Source organism: Nuphar pumila, chromosome 16 (genome assembly GCF_984573655.1).
Source record: "Nuphar pumila chromosome 16, dmNupPumi1.hap1.1, whole genome shotgun sequence".
In the NCBI taxonomy this organism is placed as follows: domain Eukaryota; kingdom Viridiplantae; phylum Streptophyta; class Magnoliopsida; order Nymphaeales; family Nymphaeaceae; genus Nuphar; species Nuphar pumila.
This window is the reverse complement of record NC_143264.1, coordinates 19921283-19930400: the sequence shown is the minus strand read 5'-3', so window position 1 is coordinate 19930400 and position 9118 is coordinate 19921283.

Below are 9118 nucleotides of genomic sequence, written 5' to 3'. Positions count from 1 at the left end.
GTCAAAAAAATGTCATAGTGATTCAAGCATGCATATATAGTTTATAAGGCTGTCAAATAAATGTGTTATGTATCACAATCATGTATATATGTATTCTAAGGCAATAAAAAAACTTTCATAGTGATTCAATCATGCATATATGTGTTATAAGGCAGTCAAAAAACTTTCATAGTGATGAAATCGTTCTTATATGTGTTCTAAGGTTGTCATAAAACTTTTATAGTAATTCAATCATGCATATATGTGTTATAAGGCAGTAAAAAAACTTTTATAGTGATGAAATTATGCTTATATGTGTTCTAAGGTCGTCAAAAAACTTTCATAGTAATTCAATCATGCATATATGTGTTATAAGGCAGTAAAAAAACTTTTATAATGATAAAATCATTCTTTTATGTGTTCTAAGGTTGTCATAAAACTTTTATAGTAATTCAATCATGCATATATGTGTTGTAAGGCAGTCAAAAAACTTTCATAGTGATGAAATCATACTTATATGTGTTCTAAGGTTGTCAAAAAACTTTTATAGTAATTCAATCATGCATATATGTGTTATAAGGCAGTCAAAAAACTTTTATAATGATGAAATCATGCTTATATGTGTTCTAAGGTTATCCAAAAATATTTCATAGTGATTCAATCGTGCATATATGTGTTATAAGGTAGTCAAAAATTTTATAGTGATCCAATCATGCATACATGTGTCATAATGCTAGCAATAAAAATTCGTAGTGATTCAATCATTCATACCTGACAGGCACCAGAGCTCATATTGAATGCAGATGAAGTTCTCCTGTCCCGAAAAAAGTTACACAACTCATTATGGACAAGGTTGAAAATGACTTCATGTAAAAAGTCACGCATTGTGTCCTGAAGAAGCTGGCGGACACCACCCCAAGAAACAACAGGGTCAATCAGACGGTGGGAGTTGATGCTGGCGGGAGAATTTTGAGAGCTTTGACTGCATGAGGCAATGACTCGTGTGGTGTTAATGTTACTCCAAAACCCAAATACACGACCCTTTATGGGTTCACCGGTTGCAGTCACCCATGCTATAGGATCAAAAGATGGATGCTGAGTGGAGTCATCGCCATATCGCTCTACCATTTGTTGCTCGTATGACTCCTCCAAAGTAATGATTATAGTAAGAATTAATAATTAAGAATTACAACGTTTATGATAATATAAATCATGACAACTTGTATATTACAATGTTTATTAATACAATAAATACATATCGTTGTCGCTCTCGCCTTCTCTGATACAAACTCTCTTGTGCTCTTACATTTATGTGTTTCAACAAACACATCCTTGTAAGGCACAATACCTCCTTTTTAGGCTTCTTGCAAGGTTAAATGATAAAAAAACCAATTAAAAAGTATGCTCAAATACTTATAAATTTGACTATATATATATATATATATATATATATATATATATATATATTGATGAGTTACCATTTTCTTCTGGTGGCTCTGAAAAGTCCTAGAACCACCGGTGTGTAGATGGGCATTGGGCATCTTCGCTCGGTTCTGTGCAGCCTTTGCTGAGCGGTTTTGAAATTTGTGGCTCGTCTACTTGTCGCATATTTCATCCCAATAATCTATCCTGATAGTAGAAGGGTCATAGCTCTTCCACTGCAGTGGATCATCTATCCCACTAGCTGCTTTTATTGTTGTAGTCTTCATATTGTGTAGCATGTCAGTAAATCGATTGGCAACCACCTTCAGTCACACTATCCTCACATTCTGCTCCTCCTTTGCAGTCGTGAAGCGATTCGAAGCTAAAAAATAATTTCAGAAAGTTAGTGCACATGACTATAACAAAAAATTATATATAAAACACATTAGCTATGATAAACGATTGTATACCATGAATGAAGATCATAATATTTCCAACACCTCCTTCGGGTACTCTTTCCATTGAGCGACCAGTCCTGATAGATGCTGAAGTAGTGACTTTCTAATTTCTTATATTACTTCTTGTGGCTTGAACCTCGCGTTGTACATGAATTGGTACACATTAATAATCGACTATCAAAATACACTATTTATGAGATAAGTATTGGACAAGTGACAATATAATACTTACAGTCGACTATCAATATACACTATTTGAATGAGTCGTCCTGTGTTAGACTGAGAAGACCCTGCATCCAGCGTTGTCTCATGATGTGTATGAGTACCTGGTGTAGGTGGGTCATGTGCAGGAGAAACATCATCTACAAAACAATGAGTTAGAAATTCACACAATGCACATATAAACTAATCAACTATACATTTATTTAAATGATATACCTATTAAAGGATTATGTGAAGACGAAGGCTGATACTGGCTATCACTGAGCTAGGATCCTACAAAGACAATTAACAAGTAATAATTTTTATATCAACATATAAGAAAAAATATAATGAATTCCTATATTTAAATATAACACAAAGATATCTACCTAATGATGTCCCACGGCCTCCACTTGGTCCTCAACCACTGGGTGCTCGACCACTGTGGCCTTCATGAACCATATTCTAACAAATAAAAATGTTATTTGGATCAATTACATAACTATTGATCTTAGCATGAACATGACATATGCATGAAATGTAAAGATTTAAAGGTCCTACATGAATCAGTTTTATAACTATGCATGTACATGCTAAGTATGCATGGAATGTAACATGATATGCAATTCCATGAATATAGATACATAATTAAATAAAAAATAACTTCATGCAAGCATGGATACAGTCACGTCAAACATGTACATGCAGCAAACACACTCCAATATCCCGCTAACTGCAACCATGAATAGCATGGACTCTGAACTACAAAAATAAGAGCATATGTGAAACTGATGTGGTATGTATTACAAGATGTACTTCACTAGCTCGAGTATGCTTCCTCATCACTTGTTTGACTTTCATATTCTTCTTCTTCCTCCTCTTCCTTTTCGACCTCTTTGATGTCATCTTCATTGGAAGTCCATCCACTTGGTATATCATTTGGATCACATTCTTCCATATGTATGTCATCGGACAATAGAGATCTGACATGCAAACCATATGTGACATCGTGACCATAAGATAATTCATACATATTATCTGATTGATAGTAATCACCCTATTCATCAATCTTGTCTTCCTGTAACTGATCATACTTGAGGTATAGTTTAGACTTCACCTTGCAAACCTGTGAACACCCCAAATTTTTCAAAAATTACAAAAAAATCTCTTTTTTTGCCCCTGGCCCCCATTTTTCTGAGTAATTGAGTCGATTTTGAGCTGAAATTCCAATTATTTCTCAAATTCGCTGGAATCAAAATCCATTTTCTATATCTGACTTAATTTTGGATCTGGATCCAGTGTCAAAACCCAAATCCAGGCCTCGTTATCCAATTTTCAAATTAAAATTATAAAAAAAATCAAAAATAGTTTTTGAATAGCTCGGACAGTCCATCTGACATCCAGTTGGATACACGGCTCTGTATTTCTCGATTCGAGGCTAAAAACTTGAATATTTCCTCAAAACCTGGATCCAAACCCGTTTTCTGAAGAAATTTCCAAAATTCAAACCCGAATTCTTAGAAAACCCTTGTTTTGTAAATATTTCTCAAAAAATACAAAATGGTTTTTAAATCCCTTATTTTCTCATAGTTTTAAAGATTTTATTTCAAAAATACAAAGAAAAGAACCAAAAAAATAAAAATATAAAAGAAAAATACAAAAAAATGGTTAAGAAGCCCCTTTTTATAAAAGTTGTTTTTAGTGAAAACCCCTTTTTTAGAAATTTTTTTACAAAAAAGCCATTGTTTTGAAAAACTTTAAAATAGAGGGGACCCGATCTAAAAGAGGCCTAACGACCATCTCCTATAATGTCGACCCTTAGGGGGGTCGATAAGGCATCGCCTCAGCATTTTCCCCTTCTTCTTCATTCCCCCCCCCCCCCCCTTTCCTCTTCTTATTTCCTTGGTTCTCTTCTACCTGACTGAAGGGAGTCAACCTCTCTGAAACTTCTGCAACTACAAGTAAGTACCCTTCTTCCCTTCATTTTGATTTTTTTAAATTTTTCTGCTTTTATCCCCTTTGAAGCACATTCGGTAGCGTCGGATTGCCTATGACAATGTCGATCTACCCCCGTGCGATATCAATGGAGTCTTAGAACTCCAACATTTTTCTGTTATTTTTCATTTTTTTCTTCTTTCCTTTCCTTTTGTCTTTCTTCTATTGATTTTGTTTTCCTCTTTTGCTTTACTCTTTCAGTTTCTTCTATTGTTCACGTTGGGCATCATTCGTAAAGATTGACCAATTTCATGGGTTTATATTCGAGTTTGGACGATGTTCTTATGATTGATCTGCATATTTCAATTCATATAGGATTTTGTTTTGATTTCTTTCTTTACTTTTTGTTGGCAATTTCCTCTGGTTTTAGTTTTTCTTGTTTTCACCATCCTTTTTTTTATCTTGATCTATTGTTCACATTTCCGATTTCTTACTTCCATCTCCTTTTCTTATTTTGATTCTTGATTTCCTGTTTAAAGGTCTGTTTACAGTTGGTTTCTTGTTTTGATAACGTCCAATATTTATCTTCTTTCTTGTTGTTGCGGATTCGTTGTTATATCTTTGAAAATCCTGTAGTCATCATGGCTGTTTCGGATTAACACCTGATTATCAGTGTAATTTCAGTGTGATTCCCTTATTTTCTTTCGATTTATGCCTTTATTTCATCAGCACTTCTCATTTCTGTATTGGGATATTAATTTGGCATCATGTTTCATTGTTTTTCAGCATTAAGTTTGCTTTTGCATTTGATTCAAAATGTCTTTGATCTCCTGTATTTTCTCCATTTACTGCCTGGTGTTTGTTCTGTCGAGTCTACCTTACCACTACAACAATCCTCCATCGACCCCACATAGCTTCTGTAGTTGTATTTGATCTACTTTTTTTGCTTTGATATTGTTGGGCTTCTGTAATTTCGTGCCTTCCTGCATTTTTTGTATCTCATACAACACACTACCCACTGCATCTGCAAGGGTTCACCACCTCTTGTCCATGATAGCATCATGGATATATCGTTGGCATCATGTGGGGAAAGAAGAACAACTTCATATAACCCCAATTCCACCTTGCGATTCTTAATCCATGGACTATAAAGGGGCTTCTTTGAGCCCATCGAATTTACAGAACTTGGTCTGTTTACAATTGCATTTGCCGAGCATATTTTCTCTTGTTAAGGGGATCCGAAAATTGGGTTACGATGCTTTTAAAAAGTTCAAGAAATCTCTGGGAGATAAGCAAATGGGTAAAGGCGGATCATGGCTTCGTCTACTTCTGGTTTATTTGCAAAATGAACGGCAAAGCCTGACAGAAAATTCTTTCTGGGATTAGTGTTGACAGATCTTGCATCTCATTTGTCTCCCCATCTCTTATCTCGGTAACTCGCAACCCCTATGGCTTTTGATTTAAAAGCAATACCAGAGACAACAACCAGTTCATATGTTAGTGATTCATTTGCATCAGAGGATTTCTGAATCCCTTGCCCACCAAGAGTACACCCTGCTTCACCCTCTCAACAAGGTTTGTCCTTCACTTCTGGTTCCGGACCATACTCATCCCACGTCAGGTGGTAAACCATGGTAGCCCCTAGGCAGAGCCCTCGTGAGCATGTCTCTTGATGTTCTTTCACTGAAATCCTTTGTGACATATACCACCATTATGTGACAAATCCAAGAGAAATCATCTCTTTGGCTATCATAGTTCATAAATCAATTTCTTAATGAGATTCCAGAGAATTTGATCTCTCAAACTACATATTGCGTAAGGTATTTATAGTCAGAATGAAGATAAGCTGGTCCCCTGTCAGATGCTGTCACTATCTGTTTTGCAGAATACATTCAGACCATTTTTTTTTAGGCTGGATCCAGCAGGAATGTTGTATGTATTAGTTGACCTATTGATTGATTCAAAATCTGATAGATTTTTGCTGAACCACAAGAATCATTCAGCGTCATCACATAGTCAATGGTCTACTAAAGCTATTGAAGATCATATTGAATCATACCATGAGTTTGTCTTTATTAATATTACCGCAAATGCATTTATTCTATTTTGGGAACTGTATATGTTGCTTGTCTATCATTCTCAATAGCAAAAGAAGGAAATTCAATTTGATAACTTGGTCTGGGTGGATTGCATTAATCCATTGCCACTTGCATGATTTAGTTCAGCAGATTTAGAAGTTGTTGGACCTTTCTTTAAACAAGAATGTGTGTGCTTGCGTTTGGGGAAGAACAAAGGATCATAGTCACATTTGGGCGTTGGTGATGTCCATTGCAGATTCAGGCCCTGTAGCTCATCCATCCTCGGGTAAGGTAAATTTTACAGTTATTATCACGCCTTTGTTGAGCATTGCAGTAGCTTTTTACTGTATTTTACATATAAGCTTCGCCTTTGGGCTTCACTGTGTTTTGTTAACCAAATTTCATTATACTCGCTCATTGAATTTCATTACTGTAGTCTTTTTCTTTCTTTTTTTTTTCTTGCAGATTGAATACTGTTGAGAATCTTAGAAAATAACAACTGAGTGTTATTGACCAAACTGGAATTTTCATCACTGATTTCCAGCAAATAGCCAATCTCCAACTGAATGTTATTGATCAACTGGAATCTTCGTATACTGATATGCATTCGATATTAGGTTTCAGCACTCATAATATGCTTTTGCATCGTCTTTTGATTCAAACCATTTTAAATTGAACTCCAGGTTGTAGTTACAGATGCTTATTGTGTAAGTTTTCCATTTGATTAAAACCCCTTTCCATTTGATGCTCATGGTGCGATCTCACTGTAAATTATGAATTTGTCACAATTTTACAGTAAAATTCTACTGCAAATCATCGCTTACCCCCAAAAGTATGTTTGAAAGTCCATTGAATTAGCATCTAGAGTTAGCAAGACTTGAATTGTGGCACTGAGATTTTGTTTAGCAGTATATGTATGTGTCAGTCTTTGTTTATATGAGTGACTCTGTGCTAATAGTGTGTCAGCATTAGGTGAATTAGCATTGGGGTGTGAGTTAACAAACATTGCTTGTTTGGATTGGAGTATTAGTCAGTCTGTGTAAAGAGTTAGTTAATCTGCGAGTTAGTATAGGCAGTGTTAGTATGTTGACAGTTAGTTGATAGTTAATGCATGTGAACATCTTATCAGAGTATGTGTGATTAGTAGATCTGAGTTGATAGTACAGGAGTCAACATTGTGTGAATTAATACTGTATGAGTAGTATAGTGTGTTAGTCCATATTACTAAGTCAGCAGTATGAGTTAGCATGTGTATTAGCATTGAGTTAGCAGTCTGTATCATTAGTCTGTTAGGTCAAGTGTGTCAGATAATGGATGGGTGTTAGCAGTGAAGGTCGGATGAGTCGTATTACATGTGCATCAATAGTTTGTGTGAATTAGCCTAATGATTAGCATATAACACTCATTTGGATCAGGATATCATATGGTTAGTCTTATGTTAGCAGTGTATTAGGCAGTGTGGGTGTATATAGTTAGCATTGTGTTAGCATAGTGTGTCAAGTAGTGTGTTATAGTTACTGTTTTACCTTTGGGTTTTATATCTGAGTCTTGTAACCGAGTTTAACCGAGTATTGATGTGTCTTTGCTTACTGTTCAGTAATGATTTCCAATGCCCTTTCTAATTGCTGATTTTTCACCCTAAAATGTCTTACTATTCCTTAATGTTTTCTTAATATTGTCTTACCAAGCATATGTAGTAACAATTTCAGCATTTCATAGCATATATTAATATTAGTTTTAGCATATGTTTAGTCATTTGCATTCACTTAGCACTATCATATGCAGTGTGACATACCTTTTCTCACTAGTTCGATACATCACATACATATGTAATATCCATTTCCTCATAAACATTTAGGTATCAACATGTATGTTCTAGTCTTAATGAAACTTCTGAATTTCTCTTTATACTTCGCGTTTGGCTAACCCTGTTTTACCGGAATATATGGAATTTTTTTTTTTTTAGTTTGAGGATTCTTGATTTCCATTCGATTCAAATTTTGTAATAACTAGATGATAATGAGAAGCTTACATTTCCTAGATTAGATTAGAATGTATATGCATATAAATATCATGAATTATTTGTTTCATATCATTTTTATTTTATTTCAAAATTTCATGAATGGGAACACGAATGACACGTGCACCATTCTAATAAAAGGTGATTAAATCCTAAGTTGATGATTTGCATCAATGGCCATAGTTAAGGTGTGAATAAAACTTAGGATTTTCATCTTTTATTGGATAATATTGGATCCACACTGGATCTTTTTCAAAAATTATCATATTTTCCAAATATTTTCTTCCTTTATCAGAGTTTAACTTAAAATTAACTCAAAATATATATTAATGGTCATAGTCAAAATATATTCAGAGCTAATTTCATTTCTAACTCTATACAGGCACCAAAATGTATTTTATTCTTCACTTGAATTTAAATACGATTATTATATAATACATTTTATGACCATAGTCAGAAATGTATTATATCTTCAATCTTATTTCAATTCATTTAAAGAATGAAATATGCTTTTCAAAATCCAATTTCTAATTCTTTTAATTCATTCATCATTTAGGATATAATTACATCATATTTTCAAATTTCTTTTTTAAAAAATCCAAGTGATTTTGAGATATATTTTCAAATATCTTCTTCATTTCTCAAATCAATCTTCAATTCTTTCAAATTCATCTTTCTATTCTATCTTATTTCAAAGATTCAAAACTTCAAATTTCAAAGTCCAATTTGACTTTGAAAATTCAAATTCATTTTTATATTCAAAATTCAGTTTCCAATTCAAATCAAATTTCAAAGTTTAATTCAACTTTGAAATTCCAAATTCATTTTCAGGATTCAATTTCAAATCCAATTTAATATTTCAGATCAAATTTTAAAGTTCAATTTAACTTTGAAATTCCTAGATTCATCATCTGATTTCAAAAATTCCAGTTTTCAAATCAAGTTTTATTCTTTATTCTTCACTTCAGGTTCCCAAATCTCTCAGATCATCTTATGATTTTAGAATTCAAGTCTGAATTCAAGAT